Source organism: Pezoporus flaviventris, unplaced genomic scaffold (assembly GCF_033815535.1).
Source record: "Pezoporus flaviventris isolate CSIRO_AGI_PZ_B2104156 unplaced genomic scaffold, CSIRO_AGI_Pfla_v1 ptg000036l, whole genome shotgun sequence".
NCBI lineage: Eukaryota > Metazoa > Chordata > Aves > Psittaciformes > Psittacidae > Pezoporus > Pezoporus flaviventris.
This window is the reverse complement of record NW_026892584.1, coordinates 37,472,913-37,486,094: the sequence shown is the minus strand read 5'-3', so window position 1 is coordinate 37,486,094 and position 13,182 is coordinate 37,472,913. Positions and strand designations below refer to the sequence as shown.

Here is a 13,182-nt window from a genome sequence, read left to right as displayed (position 1 = left end):
ATTTGTGAGATGAAGACACAAGTTCAGACTGGGTGCTCTGGTCAATTAGGAACTGGGTTGATCATCTCAGGAGGGAAAGCACAGATGCCTGTTAAGTCCCTGCAGGGAAGACATTTGGGAAGGGGAATACAGAGATGATAACAGCACAAGAAAAGTCTTCAGGTGAGTGGAGTCCCATTCCTTATCAGGGGAACTTGGCTTCGGTAAACACTCTATCCTCACCATTGCCATCGCAGTCACTGAGCCACTAAACCCGTGGCATTTGTCAGTGATAGCCAGGTAGGCTATCCAGCATAGGGATGAAAGCTAAGAGCCCAAACGGTGGGAAAGTTTTATTTTAATGAGATATAGACTTAAACACTGGACTGCAATTTCATCTGATGATGCTCAATCCACAGATGTTTCATAGAATCATATAATGCTTTGGAGTGGGAGGGACCTTAAAGATTATTCAGTTCAGCCCCCCTGCCATGGGCAGGAACACCACCCACTAGACCAGATTGCTCAAATTTCCAACCAACCTGGCCTTGAATAACGCCAGGGATGGGGCATCCACAGCTTCTCTGGCCAACCCGTGCTAGTGTCTCACCACCCTCACAGTGAAGATTATTTTCCTAATATCTGATCTAAATCTACCCTCTTTCAGTTTGAAGCCATTCCCCCTTGTCCTATCATTACATGCCCTTGTGAAAAGTCCCTTTCCAGTTTTTCTATCCCTGTTAGACTGTAAATTCTGTGGCAGTGAAGGACTATGCATTGTGTACCAAGGCTCAGTTAAGCCTAGGGCCAGTAATGTATGCAAATAATATTGGTAATAAACATGATTATTTCTGTACCTTCTCAAAATTTTCATGACTAATATCTTTATGAAACCTTTGGAAATATTACATAGATGGGGACTTTCTAAATCAGAGAGCAATTCAGTGGCTTGTCCATGGCCTTAACATCAGACTATGATCTCTTAATTTTGAAACAAGCCCTATAAAAATATTTTGGTGTGGTACATTTTTAGTTAATTTATTTGCCTTAGCCAAAATGTATAAGCTGTTGGACATTTCTCATTGGTTTATAACTACAGTATGACAGATGAAATATAAGCCTTCCATGGGAGTCTGGAATTGGTATGAAGCCTGTTTAATATATCAGAAAATTATATACGAAAGTTCTGACTTTTGCATCTGGGACTTTCATTCAGTGGATGTCTTGAGGTTTTTCTCTCCATAGGCTGTGGCCAGAGGCATTTGGGCTGACTCATCAGGAAAATCTGGTGCTTTGGGAGAATCCCCCTGAGAGAAAAAGGTGCTGCAAAGGTGAGATCAATATTTTAAGCAGTCCTGCCCTTTTGGAGGCAATTCTGTGAAGCATAGTAAGATTCATCCCTTTTAGTCTACGCTTTCATTCCTTCTAAGGCAAGAGAGAAACCACACATCATATCTTACAATGCAGACATGCTAATTTTGAAAGTGATTTTTCAGCCAACTGAACATGTCCCATGGATTCCACCTGGGAGCTGAATGTTTAAGGCTAACTTTGGAAAAATATTTTTCAGGTTACTGAGAGATGAATAGGCTTGTACAAATGCATATTTTAGTGGCCCTGCAACGCTCCCTCTCCTAACTGATATTAAAAAAAGAAATTTTCAGAGGAAAGGTTCTCACTTCCCAGCTGTGAGCACACAGCATGCAGTGGCAATGGAAGAGCCTGGGTGCATCAGCAAAAAGAAAGCAGTGGGCTAATTACATTGAAAGAAATCTGCACATTCAGCACACCTTAACCAGCTCTGTACAGAAAATTGACACAGAACAGTTCCTAAACCACCCAAAACACTAAGCTTGACTGCAATTACAAATCAGGTCCCGAATTCCAGGCCACTGCTCTAAAGAGCAGTAAATACTGACACAGAGTAGAAGTCAGTGTTGCAAGCCTTCCCACTGTGGACAGCTAAGACAGTGTAGCCAGTTTTTCAGATTTCATCAGGAATCACAACATCTTTGATACTGTTATTAACACCTATAGGTTTAAAAGAAAAAAAAAACACTAATTTTATTTTAGTAATATGAGCATTTTAGCTACCCTGTTTGCCAAGAACAGTTTGAAAAAAAAGAACCCTGAAAGGTTCAGTAGATTTACCATTTTATTAAAGAAACAAAACAAGATTTAAGATGGGCTTTAAAAAACCTCATGATTTCTACACAAGCTTCACATTCTTTTGGGAGCTCATTCTGGATTTTTATAGTTTGATATCTGGCAATAGTGGACATAAAATTCAAATGCAGTTCACTTCCTCAGCTAGGGGAGTGAGTGAGGTGCTGGATAAATTTGAATTTTAGGTTCCTTAGATGTGTACCTGATTCACATTTTATACTAATTCACACATTATATTTACAACTTATAATAAATACAAAGTATTTTAAAATGACCAAACTGCTACATTTCTACACATGAAAAGTAAATGTCTTCAGATACTGTAGCATATAGGATATTCTTCCAACCCAGATCAAAGTAAAAAAGCAAAACCAACTCTAATTCTGGAATCTGCTTTTTCAGGAGCACACTCAAAGTGTCATAGAATTGCACAGGATTTAGTTCTGCTATCGAGCTTTTTCAAACTAGAAAATTCCCAAAGTCTGCTCAATGTAATATTAGTACAGACAATAATTCAGATGAGTCTTTAACAAGTTTTTTCTTCAGTTATTATGTTACTTCAGCTTTTTGGCCTTCATAGCAGGGAATTATGAAAACATTTCTATTTTCTCACTGTAGGGAGGAGAGGTATATAAAATTAATACTCTTGTAGGCAACTGTGACTGAGGGTTGGGCAATCATTTGGAGCTGCATGGTGAATTCACGTCTTTGGAAAAATGCAATGTCTTCTAGATTTAAAACAGTGACATGGAAAAGGGCAGCTTAACTGGATGTATGCAAACAGGTCACAAAGACAGATGTTAGTTTCTGTGTTACAAGAATCAGAACTTCAATCCAAAATCATAAATCTGTATTGATTTGCCCTCCCAATCAGAAGTCACAAAGAATCTATTTATTTATCTTTAATATAAAATAGTTTGGTTAGAGGAAGTTTCTGTTACTTTAAAAGTACAGACCACATGATCTTTGATTTGTAAAAACTACCCCAGAATAGTTAATACGCATGCTGACTGAGGCTCTGGTTCACTTTATTTTTAAGAATAATAATTCCTTGTCAGCTTCAAATGAAAAATTGCCAAGTCTTACCATTTTCATGTGCAGAAAACACAACTCTAGAGGGCTTTTCTCTGGATTTCCCATCCTTTCATTTCTGACGTGTTTACATGAAGATATTTTTAGGACACAATATTTTCTTGGTTCAGTAGCAGCACAGTGCTTTGAATAACTTAACAATTCATTGGAACTTTACAGTATCTTAACCTGAGACAGCAGACTCCTAATTATAAACTAAGTACAAACTGCAGCCTTGTCAGAATAATTTTATTATCCTGATTGCATCAACTTCGACCCTTTATGAGACTGTGTTATTTGGGACATCAGGAGTCTAACAACTGAAAACATGCAGAAGACAGCTGCTTTCAGCTCAAAGAAGTCTCTAGATATATTTAGCAATTTAGCCTTCAAAGTAAGCTGTTTTGCTGGTACTATTGCAAGATGCATGATTTCTCAGTAGGCCCCACATGTTTGACTTAATCTGATAGAGTTCTTCATTTTGTTCTTAACCTACTTCCTTTCTGAGAGAAGTAAGGGAACTTTAGCAGCAGCCGTCAGTAGCAAATGAAGTGGGAGGAAGCAAAGAATAAAAAATAGGCTGGGATTTATAAAAAGAATGTAAGAATCTGTGATTATATAATGATGTATAGAAGATGCCAGCTACCAAAGAAAGCTATGACATCACTGTTAACTTAGTAAGCTCTGTACTTCTCACTTCTCTGACATAAAGGCAGTTTCTCAAGAAGTTTCAAACCCATAATCTTTAAGCTACAGGTCAAGATCCCAGATACTTAAAGCCCAAACAGAAGAAAGATATCCTGTTATCTGAGGGAAAGTCATCAATCCCAATTTAACTTTTATTAAGCTTCGGTGAATTAGAAAATGAAATGAAAATCCACTTAGAGGTTGATGTGAAACATCCCCTGGAATTTTTTTTTAAGAAAGAAAATAAACTGATGAAAAGTACATGAAATCAAAGGAACTAGTTGTGAATCAATGCTAAATACTGACCAAATTAATACAGCAAAGAAGTTTGAAAGCCGGATGGTTCTTAGTAGGAGAAACTGTCCCTACGTAAAAATACAGAGTTTACCATTTGCATTAAAAAGAATAAGAATGTGAAAACAAGCCTGTATCTTTAAATGATTTCTCTGCTGCTCTGCAAGGACAGCCTGTGGCAGCTGTGACCACTTGCTCCCCATCCTCCTGTTTTGCAATCATGTGAAGTCAGTAGGGCTGCTGCACTGGGAGCCCTCCTGGCCACAGGTGAGGAGCCTCGCCATCTGCAATACTCAGTAGGCCAATCAAGCTGGCCCTGCATGAGGTAAGATGGATAGTCTCCCTGCGTGCCCCGAGCTCCCTCTGAAATTTCAGCAGATCAATGTCACTGTGGCTTTTAATTACCCCTCTGCTTCATCATTATTTCATGGACTTTAATATGCCCTGCAGGACACAGCATCAGAGAGCAGAAATAAACAACCACCAAGCCCCAGTGCCTCTTGAGGTGCTACAGTCACCCTCTAGAGGGAAATGTCACAACTCCTTTCCCTGGGTAAGCTGACCTGAGGGTTTCCAGGCTGATTTCAGCCTGAGCTGAGACACAAGGGCCGCCACTTCACTGTGCTGTCGGCTGAGAGCTCTTATGTTTCACAATAAAACTTGTTGCTGTTGCCATGTGCAGGCAAAGAGATCAGAGTGGCCATCAGGGCTTTTGCAGTTCACACTTGTATTCTGAAGAGGAAACCAATCTATCCTTGCAGATCCTGTGTAGTAATCCATAAGCATTTGAGCACAGTGCCAGCACAGGGCCCACCTGTAGAAGACACTGAAGGCATCCTGAGAGCTGGTCAAACTCCCTTACACAGCACTGGGTTCAAAAGTACGCATTGCTTTGCAAAAAGAAACACATCCTGATGGCTACCTGCAGCAGTCAGTTGTAAGGGTTGTTATGACATATGCCAGCAGTGGTATCTGAGGGGTGCAGGACAGGTTTAAAGAAAAAATACCTCTCATCCTTCCCAACAACTCTGGTCATGTAAAGAGCCAGGTAAGATTAGAGCAGTTTTAGGGTTTTTGTTTTAAGTTGCTAACCAACGTGGCTCATCAGGGAGACAGCACTTTTCATATGGGAAACAAAAACAAACTGAGGGAGAATATATGCTGAAAAATATTCAGTTTTGATTGGAACTTCAGAAATTAATTCAGAAAATTAATTGCCCAAACCCATATTTTGTGATCAATGAATGTTGTCGATATCACTTTTGATTAATATTGGGGGGAAAAGTAATAAACTGCAGCCACTGGAAGACATTGCTAAATGTCTGCTGCATTGCTGATTGCAATGGAGCATGCAGCAGCTTTCTGATGGACAACACTGGGATCTGTGCATCAGCAGTGCAAATTCGTCCCAAGTGGAAAGATCTGCCTTCTCAGACCATTGCCTCCCTAACCCCAACCTAGAAGCAACGCAGAGGGCAAGAGAGGCAGAGAGAGATAGGAAAGGCAACCCACAGGTGCATGCTCTGTAGAAATGAACAGACTCAGGAGAGAGCTGCCCGCAGCTCTCTGTATTAATCATTCGTGTTACTTCCTCCCTGGCAGTGGAGAGATGAGAGACTGTGACAGAGAAGATGCTTCAACATGTGAGCAACTGTAAGCATGTGAGGAGCAGTCTTGTTGGGAGAGCTCCCATGTGGGTTTCCCATGTACACATCACTGCGCCTGCTCTTCTGGTCCTTCCGCTGGGTTACTCATTTACTCATATGGCTGGTGACCACAGTATCACAGAGACAACAACAAAGCAGGAGGCCTGCAGTAGAATATGTCTCTCTCCAAGCTCACTGATGATCAGTAGATGTCTTTCCCTAATGACTTGCTGTCCATCCTGCTCCCTTCAAGTGATGGGTACAGCTGCCATCTCAATAGACCTGTGACTAATCATGGGAGCATGTTGGCTGGAGCTAATGGGAATGTGAACTACTAATAAATGTCTGCCTAACTATGCTAAGGCAGCATCTATGTTAAAAGGCTCAACTGATGTAACTGAAGGAAATGATGCTTCCTTACTGTAGTTCTGGTTCAGGTGTTGGATATCCCATGCAGAAGTTAATATACCCTTTTTCAGAGACAGATGTTATGAGAAAATAGCAGACAAAAATATGAATCTAAGCCTTGACACTGGGAAACTTGCTGTCCTTTCTATCCCTCAAAATTTACTGCATCAACAAACTCCCTCTGTTCTTCCCTCACTAAAGGCAGTATGGGGCCTTGGTCAGCTGACATTCCTTTGTGGACAGGCATGATAGAGACAGATATGAGAGTGGGATAAATGAATTCCACATTCCTGTTTGGGAAGAAGAAGATGAATATGTTTAGTTTTACTGAAAGGGCCCTTCATTATTTGTATATACCTGAAGTGGGTCTCAATTTTACTAATACTAATTCAGAGTGTAAATCAGGTGAAGATGGAACAACCTAAATGCACAGAGAAGGGAGTGGCTCTATGTTAATTAGGATGAGAGTATGAAAGTTAAAATTATTGTGTGAGGGCATCTTAAATTATTTTTTTTTGAGAGGAGGTATTAATTAATAAACTGTAGGCAGCACAGATCGTTGATTCATTAAAGCCTTGTGTATCTGCAGTTGGTTCCCAGAATGAAGATAGCACACGCAGTGGACTTGTTCCACTGCAACTGCATGTAAGGCTTTGATAACCACTGGCTGACTGGATGAGGTACAACCATGGTTAGGCAGATAACCCCAAGAACCAGATCAAACTGTAGGGCCCAGATCCCCATCTCAGATACTTATCATCTACATCCCTCTGTTTGGACCAGAAATTATGCATATTTAAATTCAAACCCCAAGCTGCTTTGATTGGATGTGAAGGTTCCTCATCCATGGGAAAAAAAATTCCATGTTTTTCCTGGGTAATTAAAATCAAGTGGTCAGTTTAATTGAGGACTGAGATATGAAGTTCCTTTTACTTGCATTCTTCTTGAATGCAAGTATTCTTACTTGAATTTTTGTTTAAATAAAAATAGAAGCCATGGTTTTTTGTTTAAAAGAAAAATGAACTCTGGAGTTCCCATAAGGACTGTCAGTAGCTTCATGTTTTCTGAATATTTGGCCCCTTATGATTGTCTCCTACAAATACGAACTGATTTTTAAATTGTCTTGGCAAGATGCCATTTGCCAGCTTTGATCTGGATCCTGATATGTAATTTAAACATACCCAAAGGTATAAAGCAGTTGCCCACTTCAGACAGGCTTTGCAAATGAAACTGCAGCTACTGACAACATTTTTAACCTTGAACTATATATGCTGTGAGAGGAGGAATCAGTAGGTAAAGGACCATCACCACTACACACATTTCTGGAGGAAAACATTGAAACGTGGTTTTGAAAGACTACCAAAAAAACCCAGACCTGTGCAAATAATCTGTATTTAACAGTCAATGTGACACTGCTACAGGCTTCAAGTTCCCTGAGGCTTGTATAAGTCAAAGTCACTAAGAGTACTTTTGTCTAAAAACAAAAAAAAAAAAAAAAAAAAGGCAAAGATGGCAAAGATTAAGAAAAGGTATATATTTACCTTTCTCACTCTTTCCCTCTTTTTTTTTTTTTCATTGATTCTCTGTAAATGATCTGTATTCCACTAAATACGCATTGCAGAATTCACTAGGTGTAGCAGGTTAATGCACTGCTCCTCTGTACCACCAGGCAGCGCCCTGTCTTTAAGGCAGGCACGTGGAGGAGCATCAGTCACATGCACGATCCAGCAGACATTAGGGCTGCCAGAGAAGGCATCAGCTACATTTGCACCAGTGTTTTGAGAGCAGTGTGGTTTTCACTGCAGAGTGGGCTCAGGGAGCATAGCTTGAGTTTCAGACGAAATTAATACAGAAGTTGTGCTCTGGAAGCACACCTAATGTACTCGCTAATGGGCATCCAGTCCATGGCACTAGAATAGAATTAAGTTTGAGGTGAGGTAACCCCTTGAAAGACATACAGACTGGATGTGGGGTCCTCAACACTAATCATTTCATTCTATGTATTTACTCCTACGGATCAACTACTTGCAAATTCAGTCTAAGCCAGACAGTCATTGAGGAAACCATAATAAAAAAAAGCATCTGAAGGAACAATATTTCCATGGGCACATTAATATTTATAATTTGCACTGAAGCACTGCATAACAGCCCTAAATCCCTCATTGTGTGAGTTGTTATACTAACACAGAATAAGAAGATGGTCCCTTCTTTTGAAGAATTAAAACCTGGAAGTAGTTAGGAATGGAGCTTTGCCTCCCAGTCCAGCCTGATTCATTCCTATGTGCTGTCCTGGCATAAGAAAGCTGTAAATTCAGCCATGCGACTTAGCCCTGGGAAGGAGCTGGGACCAAGGATAGGAGAGTAAGATTTCAGAATGCTCACTTTTCCTCATGTCTTCTCTGGGTTGAAGTGGGTGGAGCTGTGATTTCTGACTCTGTAGTACTTTCTTAACTGCTGTCTCCTCAAAGCTGGGAGAGGTTTATGGCTCCTGCACTGAGGTTAGTCCTTCTGTTGTGGGGTGTCCTCAGACTTAAAAGCTTCATTACCGTTTTTCAGAATAAAAAAAGAAAAACACAAAAAACACCAAAACCCAATCCATAAAGCACCATATATTGTTCCCCTTCATAGATATATTTGACTTGATCCTTCATTTGCCTACACCTAATGTTTATTTTGTGAGATAACCCCTTCTGCTTTAGATGTCTACTCTGACATGCTCTGTCTTGGTGTAACAACCACCTCCACTGGTTATATTGAATTTTTAAATTGTTTTCATTTGTACCATTGAGACTGTAAAGTTAATGTCTGCAGCAGAAATGGGAAGGGTACACAACAGCTAATGTTGCCAGTTTCCTTCAAAAGACAGTGTTTCAGTAATCACAATTCTACTGACTTGCTTCTATGTGAATTAACAGTGAATATTCACAGCCAGGCATATATTGTGAGCACAGAGATAAAACATGGGGAGTGAAGACCTGTACCCCATCTGACCTTGCAAGGGATCCAGTAACAGCAGAAAGGAAGAGTAAAAAAAAATATTTCTTTTCCCAATACTAGTTGCCTCAGCCTTGCCCTCCTAATAAGCATTTAAATAATGTAAATGTGAAGGGTGGTGCAGGAGGGAGAAAGGGGACACACACAAACCTTTCTGACTTTTCTTTTTCCCCTGAACACTGATGCCATTGCATAATTATATGGGTTGGCTTGAAAGAATGAAACCCGGTTCAAAATGTATGAGTTCATTTTTATGTTCTACTGAGAAAATTTATTCAGTGTGACTGCTCAGTAGCGAGAGCAGTAAAACACCTTAATCCCTGGTTGAAGAAAGGTAATACCTTGACAGATGTGTGCCTCCTACTTTCCTTGCGGCCATGTTTCAACAACAAACCTTTATTTCTGCTTCTCGGCTGTAGCAGGAAAAAAAAAAAAGAGAGGAGCAATAAAGCAGTCAGACAAATCTCAGGAGCCAGGCGGCAATGCAATAGTAACGACAGATTTTTAATGTGGCAGGAGAGATTGACAGGAAAATGTCTTCAGAGCAAACGCATGCCAGATGGAATGAAAACGGTTTATTGGAGTATGGAGGTGCTGCTGAACTGAATAGAGGACGGGTTTAAGGTGGGTGTTTTATTTGCTTCAAGTAAACAACAACAATCCCCCCCCCAAAATTCTCCTCACTAGGTATTGCCTTAGACCCGTCTTTGCACAGAGGGGATCTTTTTTGTTTGTTTGTTTATTTGTGTCTTTTTCCACAGTACTGCACCAGAGAAAAACTTTAAAGTCAAAAGTTCAGTCATTACATACACTGCAGAAAAGGAGAAGGCAGACTGGTTTGGACTGAGATTTTTTTATTGTTTGCCTCACTGCCCTCCTCTCTCCCCCTACCTTCTCAATCTGAAGGAATTTCTCACTCAGTGTGAATAGATAAAGATGTTTTGATGTGCTTTAGATAAATCAGAATGATTTTTTTCCAAAATGAGAACAGGTAAGAAACAAAAACAAACAAACAAAAAAATCCAGATGATAGAGTAGCTATCAAATGCAGGACAGATGAAGAAGCCTGCACTAAAAATCCTATAAAAGCCAATATAGCTGTTCCTATATCAGGAAGAGCAACATCATTGTGTCTTTTTCAACCAAATAAACTTAAACTTGCATGCTCCTAGTAATGATAACAAAGTCAAATTCAGTTCTACATCTCACAAGAAAACATAGCTCTGAAATATTTCATACTCTCCATACAGAGCACAGGCAGGAAAACAGCCATAAATGCAGAACAATCACACAAAAGAAAGGAAGAAAATACAACTCTAAACTGTGAATCTCCCTGACACCTTTTCATTATCAGCCTAGTCAATGGAGAATGCCACAAAGGAAAGGACAGCATCATATTATTGAAACATGCTGGTGTTGGGGTTTTTTGAAGGATGCACTTGTATAGTCTCCGTGGGTAGATTTTTTATTTCACTATATTTGCCATTAACTCTCTCTAATTGTATTTTACATGCAGGGCTTGGATTAAGTGTTCTGCATGTATTGTGTACATTTATAGTGCTCTTTTTAGAGTTTATTCATGGCATTTTTCCTTACACAAACACATCAGAAAGAAGTCACTGAGCTACCTCTTTTATTTGTATTATACTTTAAAACATAACAAAACCACCCTTTTTGTCTTTGACAACCTGCCTCTTTTTTTGCTAAGAAATATTTATTTAGACAGTAAAAAGATGTTATGTTCTTTCCACTAGCAGAAGTGTATGCATTGACTATGCTCCAATGTAATTTGCAGAAATTAAGGAAAATGCTCTGAGAAAGTAAGCAGGGAGTTTTGCCATGTTGTTTTAGCTAATAACTAATATACTACAATAACAAAGCTTTAGGCAAAATGCTTAATATTGACAGGAAAAGTAATTGGCAAATCCTTGTAATGATCCATTTACAGTTTCTATTTTATAGATTTACTGATTGTTTTAAAAACATAAGTTTTACAATTTTTGTCATATTTTGTACTATTCAGAATCCTGCTATAAAGTTCTGTTTAACTCTCCTTTTGTATTAGTCCTGGAAGAGCTATAAAGATTGCTTGTACAATTCTTATGTTCTTTGGGGTTTTGCTTCAATTTCCTTAGCATTTAGCCAAATATTGGCGCACAGGCAGTTCATCACAATGCAAAAGAAAATATTTTACATTAAAAAAAAAGCCTCTAACTGATTAAGTAATTTTTTCCATACAAGGAATGACACCATGCCAAAGATAATAAAGTAAAACATGGCAATGAAGGAGTTGTTAGTGATATTATGTATTGTTCTGAAATTACCCTATTTCCTTGCACTTAAATGTAACTCAGTCATCAGTGAACTTAACTTTTTCTGGTTATGTTGAAACTGTTTTGTAAGTCATTCCTGCAAAGTCACTTCACTAGGAACTGCTTTTTAGTAGACAAAAAAGTCAAAGCCATTTTACAGTTTATTTTATAATTTATCTTACTAGTTTTAAATACCCCCCAAAATTAGACTGAATATTAGAGTATTGCTGAAGATAAAATTTGACACAACAGGCTGTGATGGCTGCCATTCTATCCTTAAACCACCTTTTTGCAACACACATAATACAGAATATTAATCAGGGTTCTAAGGCTGTGGCAGTACCAAGGGACACAATGACAAGTTACAGAGAGAACACCCTGCTTAACTGTGAATGGCATACACTCCCCCAGAATCCTCATATCATTTAAAAATAGATTTTACTGTGTCATCAGCTTCATTCTGATATCACTAGTAAATTGCACTAGGTACAAAGGCTGCAAAAGAAATTGTACAAGCAATAGACACCGAAGTTGCTATCAGTAGTGTGTAGTAGCTAGAGTTTTCATTTCAGAAGACACTGAATATTGACTTTCAACCTCAAATTGTATTCATTAGTAGCTTGCTTTTTTTCTCTCTCTTGTTTTTATTCCTAAAATCATACCAAGTATACCAGCACGCTCTCATGCACCCCCGCGCTGTGGAATTTTGATAATGTATGTCCTAACCGCTTAATTGATTGATTAGCTTACTGCAGCTTTTTGAGGCACCAAATTTATCTTTAATAGCCGGAGTCAGGCACGGCAGGCAATCGAGGGGGGGGTCCCTTGGCGTCGATTTGCTCTTAACTGGAAAGTCATTACCACTTAATACATGTAGATTGTGTTGAAAGAAAATTATGTGTAATGAAATGAGGGAAAAATTAGTGGAGTGTTATGGGCGAAAGCAGATGTTACGGAGGAATTATGCTAGCAGAGATAATCACCTTCACTAGCATTGTGTGTGCTGGGGTGTTAACTCAGAGAGAGAGTTGGTGAGAGCTAAATAAATGCCTTGATTGAAACAGATTCACTTTTCAGAATACAGTATATGACTAGTACACACATCTAGAAACACATACACACATATACACACACACAGAGACATGCTCAGGGCTGAACTTTTATACTTCTGTTGCTCATACAGCCTTTCTAGCTATTTTCCAGCTACTCACAATATATTCGGAAGTCCTAGCTGGAAGCACAGGGAAGTAACTGTCAATTTGCATAGTATCATGGAGATGAGAATAATATCCAAGGGCAGAAGTACTCATATAAGTATTAAGGCAAGACCTTGTATGCTTCAAAGTCTGGACAACCTCTCCTGAGAGAAAACTGATGAATACAAGAGAGGTCTTTGAGGATAGCACCTGACATTTTAGAAGCTATAAAAAAAAGACATAAATAACAGAGATAGTTGGAAAAAAAAAAACCAAAAAAACAACAAAACAGAGACATAGAAAGTTGTGCCTTTACTTAAATAGTCTGTAAATATAAGAGATAGAAGAAAAAAAATAAATCTTTCTTTTTAAAGCAACTTATGAATATGTTTAAAGTAGTTGTTTTGCACACAGGCGGTAATGAAAACA

At 38.9% G+C, this 13,182-nt stretch overlaps 1 long non-coding RNA gene across 1 annotated transcript; it reads left to right on the top strand.

Annotated features, from left to right (window-relative positions):
* Positions 1-4,401: 4,401 nt before the first annotated feature.
* On the top strand, positions 4,402-11,408 carry LOC133274569 (uncharacterized). The gene is made up of 3 exons (XR_009745184.1): positions 4,402-4,522; positions 9,762-9,869; positions 10,007-11,408. It is a non-coding gene; the product is annotated as an uncharacterized LOC133274569 (long non-coding RNA).
* The last annotated feature ends 1,774 nt before the right edge of the window (positions 11,409-13,182 follow it).